Source organism: Rhinoraja longicauda, chromosome 8 (assembly GCF_053455715.1).
Source record: "Rhinoraja longicauda isolate Sanriku21f chromosome 8, sRhiLon1.1, whole genome shotgun sequence".
NCBI lineage: Eukaryota > Metazoa > Chordata > Chondrichthyes > Rajiformes > Arhynchobatidae > Rhinoraja > Rhinoraja longicauda.
In genome coordinates this window covers 65,054,129-65,074,481 of record NC_135960.1, presented here as the reverse complement: position 1 = coordinate 65,074,481, position 20,353 = coordinate 65,054,129, and the positions used below count along the sequence as shown (strand labels likewise).

The following is a 20,353-nucleotide window of genomic DNA, read 5'->3' as shown; positions in this document are numbered from 1 at the left end:
GCTCTCTTTTTGTTTTGCCAGCTGTACAAGGTGACCAAAGGTAAGATAACCTCCAGTTTTAACTTATTGGCCTGGTGCACATTGATGCCTCTCTGAGAACAAGTTTCCTTGAGTGCCTTGCTCTCACTCTGACTTATTTTATTCCAATTAATGGGAGTCAACCAGTAACAATGTCCAGTAAGACGAGAAAGAAAGACTGGTAAGTTAGTAACACCTGGCTTTAGCCGACATATCAAAATTTGACAGATGCACTAAAGAATGGAAATAGTTAATAGCAATTGTTTGATTAACAACTAAAGGTCAATTTTATGATTTTTTTCGCACAAGAATCTGTGGGAAAGTTCGATAGTTTAATGCTGTCACATTTTTGAAATCTCTATGGTGTCATTTGTTCCAGAATCCATTGTACACAAATAAATAATGGGGAATAAATAGTGCTGGTGAATTTCTTGAACGTTCAGCATCAAAAATGTTCTGTGAATGTGCTTGTTATTGCATTTGAGTATGAGTAGACTGCAAACGACTGCACTGAGTTTAATTTCAATGCATGACTGCACACCACTGAAAATAACCTGATCAGTTAAATACTTTAGTCGAAGCATGATGACCTGTAGCGATTGTCTTAGAATTGGACTATCATTACTAAATTCTTTGCATGCATGAAATATATTCTTTGGAGTGTAATTGAAAATTAAACATTTAATCTCCAATATATATTTTAATCTTTTGTGCCCTGCCACCTCCTCATTTATATAATTTCACATAAATATTACATGATTTTTACATTTGTCTGCTTACTCATACATTTTATGAAAAAAATGGTTATACTTTTGATTGATATATATATAATTTGGATGAGATTCCCCCCCCCCCCTCACATTTTTGGCCAAGTTTACATAGTTTATTATGTTTGGCTGTGTAATGTGATATAATCGGAATGGTGCCCTAAATTTACACAGTCTCCTGACAAAACAGAACTATTTCTTTCTGACTTTATTGCTGCACACGTTCTATTGAAACCAACCAATTATGATTTAAAACATATTATCAACACTATAGGTCATGTTACAAACTGACTACTTTCCCATTTGATTACCAGTATGATCTTCAGAAGATATTGCCTTGTGCATAGTACATGCGTGTTAGATTGATTAGTAGGACTAGATGTTACAATCCCTAAGGTTTGCACTACAATTGACTGGTGTTGTTCTTGGGGGTGACCACTAGGTGATGTTGCTACCATTCAGACACATCTTCAGTTGTGTACCTCAACGTCACTGGGTGTTTCGGCCTTGTATCACAAGACACCCTCAGTCGAGGCAGGCCCGCCGCAGGGTGATCAGACCTGGGTGTGTGTTATGGTTAGCCTCTAGATGGTCACGTGGCAGCCCAGACAGTATATTTTCTTTTCAGCCACAGCCAGTGACTGCTCCGTTCGGCGGCATTTGCAAGTTCTTTGATTGCCCTCCGTTGGGCCTGCCCTCTGACTCCAACTTCCCTCAGGAGCCTTGCGGTGGAACTGGCTATAAAGCCCCTGCACCCCACCTCCACTGGACGCACCCTTACACTCCAACCTCGCTCCTCTGCCTCTACTGCAAGGTTGGAAGTAATATACTGAACATAAATGTGTACATTTATTCCATACACAGAATATGCATTAAAGATCATCAGGGAAGGGTCAAAATACCCTCCAGAATGCATTTCCTATTTGGGATTATGATTTGAGCATTTATGATTTTGATTTCCAGCAGTAATTTATGAAGCTTGAAACAATCAACTTGATTACTCCCAAAATTTCTCGTGTATCTGTGTCATGATGAACTGTGTCTGAAGAAGGGTCTCGACCCAAAACGTCACCCATTCCTTCTCTCCTGAGATGTTGCCTGACCTGCTGAGTTACTCCAGCATTTTGTGAATCATGATGAACACATCTCAGTATTCTGTTATAATATGAAAATCATATTATATTAACACCTTCTGAGAGCAAATTAGGATCTTCAATAGTAGTCTTGGTGAAATGCAATTATTTATACTAAAAGCAAATTCTTTACAATTTTATTTTGAGTAAAATGACTGAATCTGATTGTACGCCTGAATTTAATGCAGTGAGATATGTTGATCTAAACTGAGCAATCAGATATTATATATACATTATATATATATTATATATATATACCAATCCGCCAAAACATTATGACCTGATGAGCCAATACATTATGACCACCTACCTAATATGCTGTTGGTCCTCCGTGTGCAGCCCCATACGCAGCAGGGTGCGATGCACTGTGTATTGTGACACATTCCTCCCGTGACCACCATTAACATTTTCTGTGACTTATGCCACAGTAGACCTTCTGTCGGTTCGGACCAGACGGGATAGCGTTCATTGCCCTCATGCATCAATGAGCCTTGGGTGCCCAACACCCTGTCGCCAGTTTGTAGTTTGTCCCTCCTCGGACCGCTGTCAGTAGGTACTACTGCTGACCAGGAGCACCCTACAAGCCTTGCCGTTTCAGAGATGCTCTGACCCAGTCGTTTGGCCATAACAATTTGGTCCTTGCCAAAGTCGCTCAGGTCTTTACTCCTGCCCATTTCTCCTGCATCAAACACATCAACTTCACGAGCTGACTGTTCACTTGCTGCCTAATATATCCCACCCCTTGACAGGTGCCATTGTAACAAGATAATCAATGTTATTCACTTCACCTGTCAGTGGTCATAATGTTTTGGCTGATCGGTGTGTGTGTGTATAAAACACGCACGCACACACGCACGCACGCACGCACGCACGCACGCACACACACACACACACACACACACACACACACACACACACACACACACACACACACACACACACACACACACACACACACACACATGCTGCCAAGTAAAATATCACTTGGTTCTATCAAATGGCTTAGCTGCAACACAATACACTTCTATGTAAAATATCATTTTGTGTTATATGCAAACTCTATGCTTACAGCAGCCGGATGTTGAGTTTAAGAAACAAGCAAGAGATGTAAGGCTGATTTAACAATGATACCTTTAAATTGTGATTGATTATGGGATTTATGTTCAATCCAAGAGCATAAATTTGCCACAATCCCTGGTTGGACATGACTTTTAATTGCCGACTTTTCATATTTGAAACTGATTTAAGAACAGAAAGTAGTGGAGACGTTCGCCAAGTCAGGCAGCATATGTGAAGAGAGAAACAGAGCTCATGTTTCAGATCATTGGCCCTTCGTCAGAATTGAGTAATTAAGTGAACAAATATACATAAAGTCGCAGAGAACGGAAGAGGAATTGAGTGAACAAAGAGTATAGATGTGATGTTGTGAAGACCAAGGCTGTTGAGGTAATGTGATATTTTTGGAGCCATCTAGTTAATAGATGAATGAGGTCAGTTAAAAGGATGGAAACAAAAAGGCATAGTGGATCTGTGAGATGCAGAGCACAGGAATTGTAGGAGATTTGAAACACAAGTGAAAGCTTAAAATACCAGGTCAAAAGGTCATAAGTGCTAGGAGCAGAATTCGGCTCATCAAGTCTATTCCACCATTCAATCATGGCTGATCTATCTCCCCCCCCCTAACCCCATTCTCCTGCCTTCTCCCCTGATACCCATACTAATCAAGAATCTATCTATACTTTAAAAATATCCATTGACTTGGTCTCCTCAGCCTTCTTTGGCAAAGAATTCCATAGATTCACCACCCTCTGACTAAAGAAATTCCTTCTCATCTCGTTCCTAAAGGAACGTCCTTTAATTCAGAGGCTATGACGTCTGGTCCTCGACTTTCCCACTAGTGGATGCATTCTCTCCACATCCACTCTGTCCAAGCCTTTCATTATTCAGTACGTTTCAATGAGGTACCCCATCATTCTTCTGAACTCCAGCAAGTACAAGCCCAGCGCCATCAAATGCTCATCATAGGTTAACCCATTCATTCCTGGGATCATTCATGTAAACCTCCTGGACCCTCTCCAGGGCCCAGCAGATCCTTCCTCAGATATATTGCTCACAATACTCCAAATGTGGCTTGACCATCACTTACAGGTCAGGTGATATCTGTGGAAAGAGAGCAGGAAAGAGAGACATCTAATTAATATTACAGGTTGGTGACCTTGTTTCAGAACTGTGATATGTAAATAGAAAAGGGTTGAAATGTTGAACTGGAATTTAGAAGGATGAGAGGGGATCTTATCGAAACGTATAAGATTATTAAGGGGTTGGGCACGTTGGAGGCAGGAAACACGTTCCCAATGTTGGGGGAGTCCAGAACAAGGGGCCACGGTTTAAGAATAAGGGGTAGGCCATTTAGAACGGAGATGAGGAAAACTTTTTCACTCAGAGAGTTGTGAATCTGTGGAATTCTCTGCCTCGGAAGGCAGTGGAGGCCAATGCTCTGAATGCATTCAAGAGAGAGCTAGATAGAGCTCTTAAGGATAGCGGAGTCAGGGGGTATGGGGAGAAGGCAGGAACTGGGTACTGATTGAGAATGATCAGCCATGATCACATTGAATGGTGGTGCTGGCTCGAAGGGCCGAATGGCCTACTCCTGCACCTATTGTCTCTAACTCAGTATAGCATCTCGAAAGGTGCAATATGCACAGACGGATAATGAGCTGCTGTTCCTTGAGCCGACTATGGGTTTCTTTGGGATAGTGCGGGAGCCCAAAGATAGAGAAGTCAGAGTGGCTGGGATGGGGAATTAAAGTAACAGGTGACCGGTAGCCCAAGGTTACCCTTAGGAATGGAATGAAGATGTTCTGTGAAAATGTCACCCGATTTGCAATTCCTGATGGCCAAGTAAACACTCCCCAACATTCACCACATAACACTGTTGCTGACTATGGATACTGCACTGCACTAGTTGGAGATGATCCTCGGCTATTGTGCCTGAACCACCGATGAGATTCTTTGTAATTATCTTCACTCGGCTTAGTTTATTGTCTCGTGCACCGAGGTACAGTGAAAAGCTTTTGTTGCGTTTCGCTACATGATAAGGGAATAACGTTTAGTGCAACGTAGAGCCAATAATGTCCGATCAAAGATCGTCCGAGGGTCACCAATGAGGTAGATAGAAGTTCAGGACTGCTCTCTAGTAGTTGTAGGATGGTTCGGTTGCCTGATAACAGCTGGGACTCTTGCTAAGATTTATCAGTGCAGCAACCCTGTTGTCAATAGAGTAAAGGATTATCTTTTGTATATGTAGTGATTCCCAGCTGCATATCTGCATATCATTGTGCATTTGACTATATGTTAAATCAACAAACTCAGATTTGCCAGAATTATTCACGTCCATTCTTACTCTGATTGATGCTGATTCCATCCACCTCCCCATGTGTTTGATCTGCTGAACCTGCTTTAGAAAACCTTTGGTGATTCGCCCAAGCCCCCGTTGACCTTCGAAGTGAAGTCAAAACTGATTGATGTTAACTATTACCTTCGTTGGACCAGGACTGGCTGGATCACGGCCTGCTTAGGCAACTTGAATGCCCAGGAGCAACGAAGACTGCAAAAAATTGTGAACACTGCCCAGTCTATCACCGACCGGCTCTGACCTCCCCACCATCGAAGGGATTTATCGGAGTCACTGCCTCAAAAAGGCAGCCAGCATCATCAGAGACCCACACCACCCTGGTCACACACCAATTTCACCCCTGCCATCGGGAAGCTGGTACAGGAGCCTGAAAACTGTAACGTCCAGGCTGAGGAACAGCTTCTTTCCCGACAGCCATTCGGCTATTAAACACTATAACCTCATATGTATATGCTCTGAACTACATAGACTATTATTGCATTATTATTGTCTGTTTTTTGTGTGTACATGTGTGTGTGTGTGTATATATATATATATATATATATATATGTATATATATGTATATATATATATATATATATATATATATACATATATGTGTATGTGATCTATATATGTGAGTATGTGTATATATACACACACACTGAACCTTTTTCTCTCTCGTTTATCACATTGTTTACAGTGTACTATGTTTACATATTCTGTTGTGCTGCTGCAATTAAGAATTTCATTGTTCTATCTGGGACATACAACAATAAAACACACGTGACTATGAAACATGATTTTGCCATTTTCTAAAATACTCACCCTGTTCCTAAATACCCGAAACCATGTTTTTGTCCCATTCAGTCCCTGACCTCAATACAAGTTACAAATTATGTAGGACTTTGCAGCTTTTAGAACTTTTATCCTGTTTCTTCATCTACATCTAACAATTCCCACGGCTTCATTGATTTCAACATCTTGGAAACGCTCAGGATTTCATTTCAATCTCCTTTCATTCTTCAACTACCCATTCAAAGAACAACAGGTCACACAGTAGGAAACTACAGATAGCAGCCTATGTGAATTCAGAATGCCTGTAAGCAGAGAAGCCTTCAGTGTGTAAGTATTTTGTACAACATGCATTGAGTTCACCTCTGGCCCTGCCTTGAATGCAGAATTTTGCTGGAGCTGCAGACCTGAAGTATCGGCGTGGGATCTGAATTTCATTTCTAAAGTTTATGTGTACTAGGTGATGATCTCCATCAATTCTTTATCTTGTTTTAACCCTAACGGATTAAAACTCCATGTGGAAGTAAAGGTCATTATTTGGTTATGCATATGTCTGCTTGATTGTGTCTGAATGTTAGCAATTATAGTTTTCACTGAATTGTTTTAAATAAACTAATTGAAAACTATTGATTCCAACACCAGAGCATCTAATCACCAACAGCATTACAACCAATGGTATCCTAAACTAAGCTAGTGCAGAGATATCACTTTTATAATTTAACTTTGTAACTTATATTAGAATTGATGTGATCTTGCATTTGGGGGTCAATGATCATGGCAAAGGGTAACATTTATTGTAATGTAATTAATCTAAATTATCAGACGCCCATTTATGAGTTATTGTAAACACCAAGAACTTATTATTGCATGAAACCATCAATTGACAATGATAATCCCCTTCTGTTCACAGGCAAACACCTGCAACAGCTATTTAAAAGGTTTAGGTTAGTTTTGCACGCCAACTAATCATATCAGATAATACTATACATAAATGCAATCAAGCCGTGCTCAAGTATACTATGTAGAGAAAAGGAAAATATACAGAGTGCAGATTATTATTCTCAGCATTGTAAGCCACCAGTTTCAGAGACAGAGTCCAATGTCTGCAATGGGGTAGAGGTGAATTGGACAGTACCCCAGCAAATGGAAGGACTGTTCAGAAACCTGATAACAGAGGGGAAGAAGCTAGTTCTGAGTCTGATGGTGCATGCTTTCAAGCTTTTGTGTCTTCTGCCTGACAGTTGCAGGGAAAAGAAGGAATGACAGGGGTGGGACAAGTATCTGATTATGTTGGCTGCTTTTCCATGCCAGTGTGAAGTGTAGATGGAGTCAATGGTGGGGAGTCTGGTATGTGCGATGGATGGGCTGGGCTATATCTCTAATTCTCTGCAATTTCTCATGGTCTTGGGAGGAACTGTTCCCAAGCCGGGCTGTGATGCAACCCAACAGTATGCTTTCTAAAAATACCTGAACTAACACTAAATTTTTTAGCTTTCCAATTCTGTCTTCAACTTTTCATCAACTTTCTAAACCCTTTTCATTCAGCTTATCTGACATCCTCATTTACTTGAACAATGTTTGGATTTTTATAAAATATTTCAAGTTCTCAACATACTATTTGACATATGCTTCCCATAGGGGTGAAATGTAAGGAATCAAGGTACTCTGGGCGTGTAGGTTTATTATTGACGCATGGGGTGACACAGTGGCACGGCTGGTGGAGTTGCTGCCTCACAATGCCAGAGACCCAGGTTCAATCCTGATCTCGGGCGTTGTCTGTGTGGTGTTTTTGCATGTTCTCCCTGTGACTGCTCCGGTTTCCTCCCACATCCCAAAGACATGTGGGTTTGTAGTTTAACTGGCTTCTATGTAAAATTGTTCCTAAGGCGAAGGCAGTGGGGTAACATGGAACTTGAGTGAATAGAAACATAGAAACATAGAAAGTAGGTGCAGGAATAGGCCATTCGAGCCTGCACCGCCATTCAATATGATCATGGCTGATCATCCAACTCAGTATCCTGTACCTGCCTTCTCTCCATGCCCCCTGATCCCTTTAGCCACAAGGGCCACATCCAACTCCCTCTTAAATATAGCCAATGAACTGGCCTCAACTACCTTCTGTGGCAGAGAATTCCACAGATTCACCACTCTCTGTGTGAAAAAAAACGTTCTCATCTCGGTCCTAAAAGACTTCCCCCTTATCCTTAAACTGTGACCCCTTGTTCTGGACTTCCCCAACATCGGGAACAATCTTCCTGCATCTAGCCTGTCCAACCCCTTAAGAATTTTGTAAGTTTCTATAAGATCCCCCCTCAATCCTCTAAATTCCAGCGAGTACAAGCCGAGTCTGTCCAGTCTTTCTTCATATGAAAGTCCTGCCATCCCAGGAATCAATCTGGTGAACCTTCTCTGTACTCTGTACTCCCTCTATGGCAAGAATGTCTTTTGGGTGATCAAAGGTCGGGGTGGACCTGGTGGGCCAAAGGGCCTGTTTCCATGCTGTTTTTTTGCTAAATTAAATTAAACTACTACACTGAGGTACAGTGGGAAAAAAATGTTGTTTTATGTGCTATCCAGGCAAATCATACCATTACTGACTCCAATCACCTGGTTGAACTAAAAGAGAAAGGAAACGAAGCACTGAAGTGTTCCAGCTGCAGAGAAAGTGCAGATAAGAAAAGTGCACAGTTTGCAAGCGGGAGATAGGGAATTCATCCTAGCAAACGTGTGATCCAATCAGGAAACTGATCACAACGGGAAAGAAGCTGTTCTTGAATTTTGGACTAATGCTGTAATGTTCTCCTTAATCAACTCCCTCTCCTGTTTTACCCCTTCCTTCATCTTGTGTGTAGCCTCTACATCCTGGAACATGAAGCTACCAGTTCTTGTTTCTCCCTTAGTCAGGTTTCTGTAATGGGCACTGTGTACCTGTGCAAATGAACACTGAGTTTGCTCTGCGCTTTTACTTTAAGTTGTGTGCTGGTGACTGTGCTCTTGTGTCTCCCGCCTTCTCCCTTCTTGTTCTCTGGGTAAATCAACATTGTCGAGTGGGGACAACAACCCATATTGTCCTTTTTCTTCTTCTTCTTCTTCTTCTTATTATTATTATTAATTATTATTACGCAACAATTGGTCAGGCAAAACAGATCATCTGGAAAGGCTCTGAAACCAAGGATGTTGGAAAGTTGGTGGTGTACCTGTGCAATGATAAGTATGGTAGATATTGTCTACATGGACTTCATTGAAGCCTTGGACAATGTCTCGCATGAAACGGACCCAGAAGGTTAAAGCCCATAGGGTCTGAGGCAAAGTGGCAAATTGGATGCATAATTAGCTTGGTAACAGAAAGCTAAAAGTGGAGGGTTGTTTTTGTGAGTGGAAGCCTATGACCACCATTACACGACAGGGATTGTGGCCAGCTATCTTATGCTAGTTCCAGCAACAAATTCTTTCATTTAATTTCTTTGGGACGACATTGTTTTCAAATGTTTTCAGAATTGCAGTACTGCTAAACACGTTCTTTTATTTTGACAATAGCAAAACGGTTTTCCATTGGGTTGGACTTTCTTTGTATTTTAATGGACAAGACCACAGATTGATCTTAATAAACCAATTCCTTTACTGTGAAGCTGTTCCTTGTGTGTACTTGTTATTGACTTGTTCACAGACTGGGAATATTCTTCACAATGTCTACATTTGTAGTACATCCATTCTTGACCACTGAACACGGTGGCGCAGCGGTAGAGTTGCTGCCTTTAGAGCGAATGCAGCGCCGGAGACTCGGGTTCGATCCTGACTACGGGCGCTGTACTGTACGGAATTTGTACGTTCTCCCCGTGACCTGCGTGGGTTTTCTCCGAGATCTTCGGTTTCCTCCCACTCTCCAAAGACGTACAGGTTTGTAGGTTAATTGGCTGGGCAAATGTAAAAAAAATAATTGTCCCTAGTGGGTGTAGGATAGTGTTAATGTACGGGGATCGCTGGGCGGCGCAGACCCGGTAGGTCGAAGGGGCTGTTTCTGCGCTTTATCTCTAAATCAAATCAAATCAAATAGGCCACTTTCAGTACACAGTTTAGAGTTAATCTGACAGCTATGAGTCTGGACTCTTATGTAGATCAAGCTGGGTTAGGATGGCTGACTTTCTTCCTGGCATCAGATAGTCTAATTCAATGTAGTTTTCTCAGCAGTGCACAGGGCTCGCGGTTAGATATCAGGTTGTCCTTTACTTTGTTCCTTAAAATCTTCAGAAGGTTTACAGCAGGAGCTAGATCAATTGGGAAAGTAGGCCAAGGAATGGCAAATGGAATTTAACCCTGACAAGTGTGAGGTGCGCCGTTCAGTACATCAAACTGGGATAGGACATGCACAGTTACTGGTCAGACCAGGAATGGTGTTGCAGAACAGAGAGATCTGGGAGTACAGGTGAAGATGGACACAAAATGCTGGAGTAACTCAGCGGGTCGGGCAACATCTCTGGAGTAATTGGATAGGTGATGTTTTGGGCCGAGGCCCCTGCAGTTTCATCCTACACATTTTGGGAGTACAGGTGCATGGTTCACTGAAAGTGGGCGAGTCTGATCCACAGGGCAGTGAAGAAGGCCTTTGGCACACTTGCCGTTATTGGGAAGGGTATTGAGTACAAAAGTTGGAACAACATGTACAAATCATTGATGATACCACAGTTGGAGTACTATGTGCAGTTTTGGTTACTCAGCTACAGGAGGGATGTCACTAAGTTGGAAAGAGCGCAGAAGGGTCCAGGCTACATTCACCAGAACCTTCTTCATTTTGCCCATTCACCACAATGTTAGCAGGGCTTGCAGGCTTCAGTTACACAGAGAGGTTGGATAGGCTGGGACCTTTTTCTTTGAAGCATAGGAGGCTGACAGGTGACCTTATTGAAGGGTACAAGGTCAGAAGGGATGTGGATAAAATGAACACTGTCTTTTTCCAAGAGTAAAGGATATTAAAACTAGAGGGCACAGGCTTAAAGTGAGAGGAGAGAGATTTGAGGGGACACCAGGGGCAACTTTTCCACTCTGGTAGTCTATATTTGGAATGAGCTGCCAGAGGAAGCGATAGAAACAGATCCAATATGACTTTTTCTAAGGTATTTGGACACATATTGAAGATGGGTTTAGGGGGCAATGGGGCCAAATTCCGGCAAATGGGACCATCCCAAGAACAAGGTGGGCCAAAGGGCTGTTTCCACGCTGTAGAACTCTGTGACTCTAAAGTTGGATTGCTTAAATTCTATTCTACAGGAGATTTCATCCCAGTGAGTTGTGTTTAGTTTAGTTTGGAGATACAGCGCGGAAACCGGCCCTTTGGCCCACCGAGCCGCGCCGACCAGCGATCCCTGCACACAAACACTATTCTACTCATACTTGGGACAATTTCCACTTACACCAAGCCAATTAAGCTACAAATGTGCACGTCTTTGGAGTGTGGGAGGAAACCAAAGATCTCGGAGAAAACCCACGCCGTCACGGGGAGAACGTACAAACTCCGTACAGGCAGCACCACAGTAGTCGGGATCGAACCCGGGTCTCTGGCGCTGAAAGCACTGTAAGGCAGCAACTCTACCGCTGCGCCATCGTGCTGTGTTGTGAATTGGGAAAAAGACATTGGAATTCGGCACATCACATCTTGTGAAGTGAAACAAGTGTTTTAACAGAACATCCTGATTTTTATGGGTACTCTAACTTTCGTTTTATAGCTCGGGGTAAACAAAATCTCTCACTTAAATTGTTATTGTGCATGCGTTGTCACACAATTTTCCTTCAACGTTGGGCTTCAACTTCACGATCAATCTGTTTGTGTTCTCTTGACGTCCATTACTATTTGTTTACTGAGATTCTAGACCTGTACCCTGTATGACTCTGTGACCTATTATCTGAAAATGTCAAAATTCTGCCCTGTATCCCCAAATCAAACAATAAAATCAAGGAAATGCATTGGATATCTCTGTCTTGTCCAACGGACAGTTTTTCTCTTTCTTAAGGCTTGGCTAATCTTGTCGAAAGAAAAAAAGAACTATATGGAGACTTCGACAATCTCAGAGCATTAAGGAAGTCCCGCATAGGCTATGAAGAACTTTCGAAGTGTAGTTTATTTTAGTAATGTGGGAAATGTGTCATGCAATTTTCCCACCGCAACCTCCTGCAAACAGCATTGTGGTGGTGATCAGTGCCAGTCATGTTGCTGGCGAGATCAAGTTTGGGTGTGGCTCGGTGGGCTCTCTTTTTGAAATAAAATAGCCACAGGATCTTTTATGTCTAGCTGAGGAGAATAGGGCTTCATTTTAATATTTCATCAGAGCAACAGCAGGTTAAACAATGAAGCGTTCCCTTTACAATGCACTGAAACAAGATTTTTTTGCTTGTATCACAGGAACCCACAACCATCTGAAGCAGGTAAGAGTTCTATTGACTGAACCACAAACTGTATTTAAGATGCTAGTCCATTGTCTGATGGACTCAATTTTGCCACAAAAATATTTGCATAAATCCAGGATAATTTTGCCCCTCCCTAGGTTAGTAATACCCATAACCAAGCTGCAATCATTTAAATTCCGTAACATTGGAAATGCATCTGTTTGCTACAGATGTTGATGGTTTAGTTTTACATTTGCTCATATATTTACCTACTGAACTTGCACAAAGCCCATTGTATTTCTTGTTCACCACTTTCAAGATTTGTCCACGATTACTCAGTCATATTTACTGGCTTTAGCAGCATTTTTCTTGTAAAGGGTTTTACAAAATATATTCTGGGGAGAGGTTTGCAATATTAGACAATTAATGAGTGGATAAATCAAATTCAACCAGCATTATTTCCTCTGATCAATAGGGGATTTCAATTATGCACATCTCCAAATTGGTCTGAAATGACAGGGTTCAACCTGACTACAACAGTGCTCAAATAAATGCACAGATTTGTCTCTGTTCAGGTTATTCCAGTCCCATTTAGTCTACTAATACTATGTTAATAGTATACATGTTTGTTATACATGTTAATAGTATGCAAATTTGTTTCTTGTTGCGTCAAGAATGAATTTACATGAATGTTGGCATTCATTTTCCTGGCACTCAGACAGGCATAGTTGATGCACATTTGTGTTGCCAACAGCAGAGATGCACCCTGGCCACTCCCTCTTCTCCCCTCTCCCATCGGGCAAAAGGTACAGAAGTGTGAAAACGCACAGCTCCAGATTCAGGGACAGTTTCATCCCAGCTGTTATCGGGCAATGTGCTCGCATCGGCAGCACATATACTAAAATTGGAACGATACAGAGAAGATTAGCATGGCCCCTGCGCAAGGATGACACGCAAATTCGTGAACCGTTCCATATTTTCCACAATTCACCTCCTTTTAGGGCGACACGGTGGCGCAGCGGTAGAGTTGCTGCCTTACAGTGAATGCAGCGCCTGAGACTCGGGTTCGATCCTGACTACGGGCGCCGTCTGTACGGAGTTTGTACGTTCTCCCCGTGACCTGCGTGGGTTTTCTCCGAGATCTCGGTTTCCTCCCACACTCCAAAGACGTACAGGTTAATTGGCTGGACAAATGTAAAAATTGTCCCTAGTGTGTGTAGGATAGTGTTAATGTGCGGGGATCGCTGGGCGGCGCGGACCCGGTGGGCCGAAGGGCCTGTTTCCGCACTGTATCTCTAAATCTAAAAAAATCTAAAAAACGGAATCATCCAACCACAACCAGAGAGCAGTCCTGAACTACTATCTACCTCTTTGGTGACCCGCAAACTCTCCTTGATCGGACTTTGCTGGCTTTACCTTGCACTAAACATTATTCCCTTATCGTGTAACAATACACTGTGGATGGCTAGATTGTAATCATGTTTTGTCTTTCGGCTGACTGGTTAGCATGCAACAAAAGCTTTTCACTGTACCTCGGTACACGTGACAATAAACTAAAGTAAACTGAACTAGTTAATGTCTGCATAGGAAAAAAACCTGCAGATGCTGGTTTAAATCGAAGGTAGACACAAAATGCTGGAGTAACTCAGCGGGTCAGGCAGCATCTCCGGAGAGAAGGAATGGGTGACGTTTCGGGTCGAGACCCTTCTTCAGACTACCTAGTTAATGTCTGCTTTCAGTTGATCTACCAGATGTAGTTCTAGAAAGGCAAGCAGGTAGAACAATAGCTACTGATGTTTACAGAGGTTTGAAATGACCCTTAATTTTGTTGGCCAGCATTCTGTATGACTGGCTCAGGTAAAGATGTGCACGAACAGTAGGGAATAGAGAAAAAAGCTGTTGTACAAAAATTAATTGAAAGGGCACAGTTGTGGGCTACTAGGGGGAAACCAGGACCCCTGAATGATTAGAATGACTCAGACAAAGGACTTTAAATAAATGCCAAACTTCAAATACAGTGCAGTGGAGAATCAAGCTGAATATGGTATCTATTGAGGAGAACTAAAGTAAGTAATGAGGGATCACAAAAATAAATTAGCGTCTTGCACAAAAGGGAATAAACTGGAAAGTATGGATTAATAAATAAAAGCCAGCATGGATTTGTGAAAGGCAAGGCATGTTTGACTCAGTCCTTTGTAACAAAAGATGGCTGAATAAGGTAATGTGGTTCAAACAATATATATTGATTTTTTTAAAAAGCCATTTAATAAAGAGATGGAATTCAGATAGGGGAACACAAGATGAATAGTAGAAGGCAGATCAATTATTTGTTTGTGAATGGCAGATTGGCAAATAGCAAACAGAGACCCAGTTATTCTCAGACTGTAACAAGCCTGTCGGGATCAGAGCTGACACGCCGACCATTTTCCGTGTGTACTCACGACTTGGTGGAAGGTTCAAGTGTGATTTACAAAGGGAGATTTGTATTGTGGGCAAGTTTACTGATGATAGAAAAAAAAGTTGTGAGCAGGACACAGATTTTTGCAAAAGAGACGGAGAAAGAAAGATTTCAATGAATGGACAAAAAGAAATTGGCATAGAAATGGAGTGCAATGTGGAAAAAATTGAGGCAGTCCATGTTAATTGGGAGAATAGGAAAGCAGAATATTGGTTAAATGGCGATGGATTACAGAATGATGTAGTACAAAGTGATCTAAATGTCCTTGCACAAGGAACACTGAAAATTATCTTGAGGTACACCAAGTGCTTAGGAAAGTAAATATAATGTTGCTCATCATTGCAAAAAGGATGACTACAAAAGAGGATATCTTGTTACAACTGTACAGGGTATTGTTGCAGCAAGACCTGAAAAGTGTTTTGGTCTACAAAAGGACACGAGTACTGCTGGAGAAACTCAGCAGGTCAGGTAACGTCTCTAGAGAATAGGTGACGATTTGAGTCGAGACCTTTCTTCGGACTCTGATGAAGGGTCTTGCCTCAAAATGTCACCTAGTCTCCCCAGAGGCTACCTCACCTGCTGTTTTAATCAGCACTTTGTATTCTTTTGTGTTCTAACCAGAATCTGCAGCTCCCTGTTTCTACATTTTCACTGTTTTGGTCTTTTCACTTCAGGAAGGATGTATTTGCAGTGGGGAAAGTTGACGCGGTGAATCAAGGGGGTTTTTCTTGACGAGGGAAGGTTGAGCTGGTTGGGCCTTCATTCATTGGAGTTCAGGTGTATTTCAGGTAATCTTATTGAAACGTAGGTATTTATTCACAAAATGCTGGAGTAACTCAGCAGGTCAGGCAGCATCTCAGGAGAGAAGGAATGGGTGACGTTTCGGGTCGAGACCCTTCTTCAGACCCAAAACGTCACCCATTCCTTCTCCCCTGAGATGCTGCCTGACCTGCTAAGTTACTCCAGCATTTTGTGAATAAATACCTTCGATTTGTACCAGCTTCTGCAGTTATTTTCTTATACTACTTATTAAAACGTAGAAGAGTCCGTCCGAGGAATTGCTCGGAGGTAATTTCCTTCGTGGCATAATCCAGAACTAGGAAGTAGTTTCAGAATAAGGTGCGTACGTTTCAGGTAGAGAGGAGGAGGAATTCTCTGAGTATTGTGAATATTTGGAATTTTCTTGTGCAGTGCCCAACTGCCAGCTGAATGGCTGGTAAAATGATGAAAGGGGTAAAGATTTAAAACAAATTCCCATCTTGACTGACGTGAGTGGATGAGACCTGAGTAATTTTGTGGTCATTTTCAGAAATCTTTATTTGTTTCATTTTATTTAATTGCTTGAAATTAATTTTTCCAATTGCCATGGAAGCATTTGGATGCCTGTCTCTGGACTAATAATTGAGATCTCTGAATATAGTTCAGTACCTTAACAATCATGCCACTGTACCCCTCAATTCCTTAATTTTACAACATAAAACAGAACTAAAAATAAACTTTTGCCGAGACTTTCATCCACCGTCTGCAATGCTAAATATATTCTGCGTAATCGCAACAGCATGTTGTGCTCGATGTTGAACTTCATTCCTTTGAAACCAATAGAAGATTTTTTCCAGACACAGCACTGTATATTAGTTGATTTTGAAAGACCATTCACTTGCGTTTAATGGCAATAATGTTCATTTATCGCCCGTCTCCGGTAAGATTACTTCCACAAGAATTTTTGTTTAGAATATTGCTGACTACATTGTGTAGTTTTTTTCCAGAATGCAGAATGTAGTTGCCCGTGCTTGCTTAACTTCTAAATCGCGAATGGTAGCACTTTATTTACAGAAGGCCAATATGTATATTAGGAAACACTTGAAACCCAGATTCTTAGTTTTCGGAAGTCCTTGAATTAGTGAAAATGTACCATCCGATGCAAAAGAATAGCAGTGAGATCTCTGGCTCCTGAATCAGAGAGTCATTTATATTTTTAGGTGTATGATTGAAGCATCCAGGCCAAATTGAGCTCAATTAATAGGATTTATGTACAGGCAATCGTAATGCATTCTCTCTTGATAAATCAGAACTGTGACAATTTATAAGAGGACAGCACGGTGGCGCAGCGGTATAGTTGCCGCCTTACAGCAAGTTCTCCCCGTGACCGCATGGGTTTTATCCGAGATCTTCGGTTTCCTCCCACATTCCAAAGACGTACAGGTTTGCAGGTTAATTGGCTTGGGATTGTATACTTGGTATAAGTGTAAATTGTCCCGGGTGTGTGCAGGTTTGTGTTAACGTGTGGGGATCGCTGGTCGGTGCGGACTCGATGGGCCGAAGGACTTGTAGCCACACTGTATCTCTGAACTAAACTAAAAAAGACAGTTGAGTTATGTCTCTCAGATTTGTAGTTGGTGTGCATATATACCCTTGGCATTGAGAATAACTTGCTTTCACTTGCATTCTGTGGGTTCTGAGGTGGCTTCACAATGTCGGTGTACTTTACAAGGAGATGGGGTAGAAGGCAGGATACTTAGTTGGGTGGTAGTTAGTTTAGAGAAATAGAGTCATAGATAGATTGATACAGTGTGGAAACAGGCCCTTCGGCCCAACTCACCCACACCTGCCAATAATGTCCCAGCTACCCTAGTCCCACATGCCTGCGCTTGGTCCATAACCCTCCAAACCTGTCCTATCAAACCTGTCCAACTGTTTCTTAAACGATGGGATAGTCCCAGCCTTAACTACCTCCTCTGGCAGCGTGTTCCATACACCCACCACCCTCTGTATGAAAAAGTTACCCCTCGGATTCCTATTAAATCTTTTCCCCTTCACCTTGAGCCTATGTCCTCTGGTTCTCAATTCCCCTACTCTGGGTAAAAGACTCTGTGCATCTACCCGATGTATTCCTCTCATGAGTTTGAGTGATGGTACAGTCATTCTGCCATTTACGCAAGGCCTCAGTATGCTTCTCTTGCATGGACTCAAGGTTCTTAGTGGAATCCAGAATCCCCTCCCCTCCTTTTTGAATGGTCAATGGCACTGGTTGGGTGACTGAACCTCTTCATGTAGGTTTTGAAAGCATCCTTGAATCCTAACCGAGCATCCTCCCGTCTGAAGAAGGGTCTCGACCCGAAACGTCACACACTCCTTCTCCCCAGAGATGCTGCCTGACCCGCTGAGTTACTTCAGCTTTTTGTGATACCCGTCTACATTAGTTTAGTTTAGTTTAGAGATACAGTGCGGAAACAGGCCCTTTCGGCCCACCGGGTCCGCGCCGACCAGCAATTCCCAGACATTAACATTATCCGATACCCGCTAGGAACAATTTTTTAATTTACCAACCCAATTAACCTACAAACCTGTACATCTTTAGAGTGTGGGAGGAAACCGAAGATCTCAGATCTCTGAGAAAACGCACGCAAGTCACGGGGAGAACGTGCACATTCTGTACAGACAGCACCCGTAGTTGGGATCGAACCCGGGTCTCTGGCGCTGCATTCACTGCAAGGCAGCAACTCTACCGCTGCGCCACCGTGCCGCCCTTACAAAGATTCAGCTTTGAGCATCTGTCTCAGGTTGACTATTGTGCAAATGGCAGTCTGCCCATCGGAACCAACTCAATGTAATTAGATCTTCAGTGTTGGGGATGTGGGCGTGAGAGAGACACTGACATATCTTGACACAAAATATTTTATTAATGCATACTACAGGAAATAAACATTCCATGTACGTAAACAAGTCTTTCCAAAATGTACAGCCTTTCACGATGTACTTTCACTTAAACTTCTCGAAGACTTCTTTTCACACCAGTTTAATTGATTTTCGTTCTTCATGGTTCACTGTATTATAAATGTCTGTGCTTCAAAAGTATTTAATTGGCTAAAAAAATACTTGAGTTGAGAAGTGCTTTATTATTTGGCTGAGGGGCTACGTATGATTTTTTGTTTCAAATTTGTTGATACAAAACTAGGTCAGATTGTGAGTAAGGAGGAGGATTATGAGCTTTAAGACAGGCGCAGTGATTGTTATGAACATGCACGACCCAATGGTATTAACGTCAAATTCTCCAATTATAGGTAACTAATCACCTCCCCCCTTCCTACCCCTCTCCCCCCCCCCCCCCTACTGTTCCTTGTGCCCCATCTGGACTCGCACCCATTTCTTCCTTCCCGTCCGCTTCCACCTATTTTCCTTCCTCTAGCTTCACAATTCGCACCTCTTCCATCTTATCTGACAGTTTTTTTGTCTTTTCATTTCTGGCCTTTGTCGAACTACCTGCCCAACAGCAAATCTCCTCACCAGTAACCACCTATCAATAGACAATAGACAATAGGTGCAGGAGGAGACCATTCGGCCCTTCGGCCCTTCGAGCCAGCACCGCCATTCAATGTGATCATGGCTGATCATTCTCAATCAGTACCCCGTTCCTGCCTTCTCCCCATACCCCCTGGAAGACTCTCTTCCAGCCTTCTTTCTTCCCCACATCCCACCCCACCACAACCAATCTGAGGAAGGGTTTGACTCCAACCATCACCGATCCATGTTATCTAGAGATGCAGCCTGACCCGCTGAGTTACTCCAGCACTTTGTGTCTTTTTCACATTCGAACTTCCTTTGGTTGAGATTGATCGATTGAGGATTGGAAGATGCAGCTTGGAAACAGGCTATTCAGCCCCTGAGTCCAGGCCAACCATCATTCACCCATTCACATTGGTTCTGTGTTATCCCACTTGTTCATCCATATCCGGGCAATTTAAGGAGACCAATTAACCTATGGGATGTAGGAGGAAACCAGAGCACCCGGAGGAACCCCACGCAGTCACAGGGTTGAAAACTCCACACAGACAGCACCCGAGGTCAGGATTGAACTCTGGCCTCTGGTGGTTGAGGCAGCAGCTCTACCAGCTGTGCGATGGAGATTTGTTACAAATGCTATATTTGCGATCATGACACAATGTATTCTGAACTCATGCTGGTTGTTTAGAAGCTGTGATCTGACGCTTCCCTGTCATGCACCTGCTTTGACTCACATAAACCTTCAGGCTGCGGCCAATCGTTGCTGCCCCAACAAGCACATTTGGGATTCATTTAGTTGAAACTCAGCTCACTGCAGAACTAACTACACGGCACTCACTGGGTGTTTAGACCTTCCCAAACATATTCCTTTTCAGAGCACATTAGAAACTTCAGAAATTTCCAAATTATTAGGTGATACTTAATCAATAGATGCATAGGAAAAAAACCTGCAGATGCTGGTTTAAATCGAAGGTAGACACAAAATGCTGGAGTAACTCAGCGGGTCATGCAGCATCTCTGGAGAGTAGGAATGGGAGATGTTTCGGGTCGAGACCCTTCTTCAGACTGATGTCAGGGTAGGGGGCGGGACAAAGATAGGATTTAGTTGGAAACAGGAAGACCATGGGAG

General features: G+C 42.5%; 1 protein-coding gene and 1 non-coding gene across 6 annotated transcripts in view; both read left to right on the top strand.

Annotated features, from left to right (window-relative positions):
- The window catches only part of LOC144596046 (E3 ubiquitin-protein ligase HECW2-like), a 339,372-nt gene that overhangs the window by 118,304 nt on the left and 200,715 nt on the right, over window positions 1-20,353 (top strand). Inside the window, exon 2 of one of the 5 annotated variants that reach the window (XM_078404135.1) lies at window positions 12,502-12,524. The exons of the other annotated variants lie outside the window; for them this stretch is intronic. The gene's annotated coding sequence lies outside the window, so the exon portion shown is untranslated. The remainder of the gene's footprint in view (window positions 1-12,501; window positions 12,525-20,353) is intronic. 5 annotated transcript variants of the gene reach the window in all.
- On the top strand, window positions 13,360-13,466 carry LOC144596405 (U6 spliceosomal RNA). The gene has a single exon (XR_013547600.1). It is a non-coding gene; the product is annotated as a U6 spliceosomal RNA (small nuclear RNA).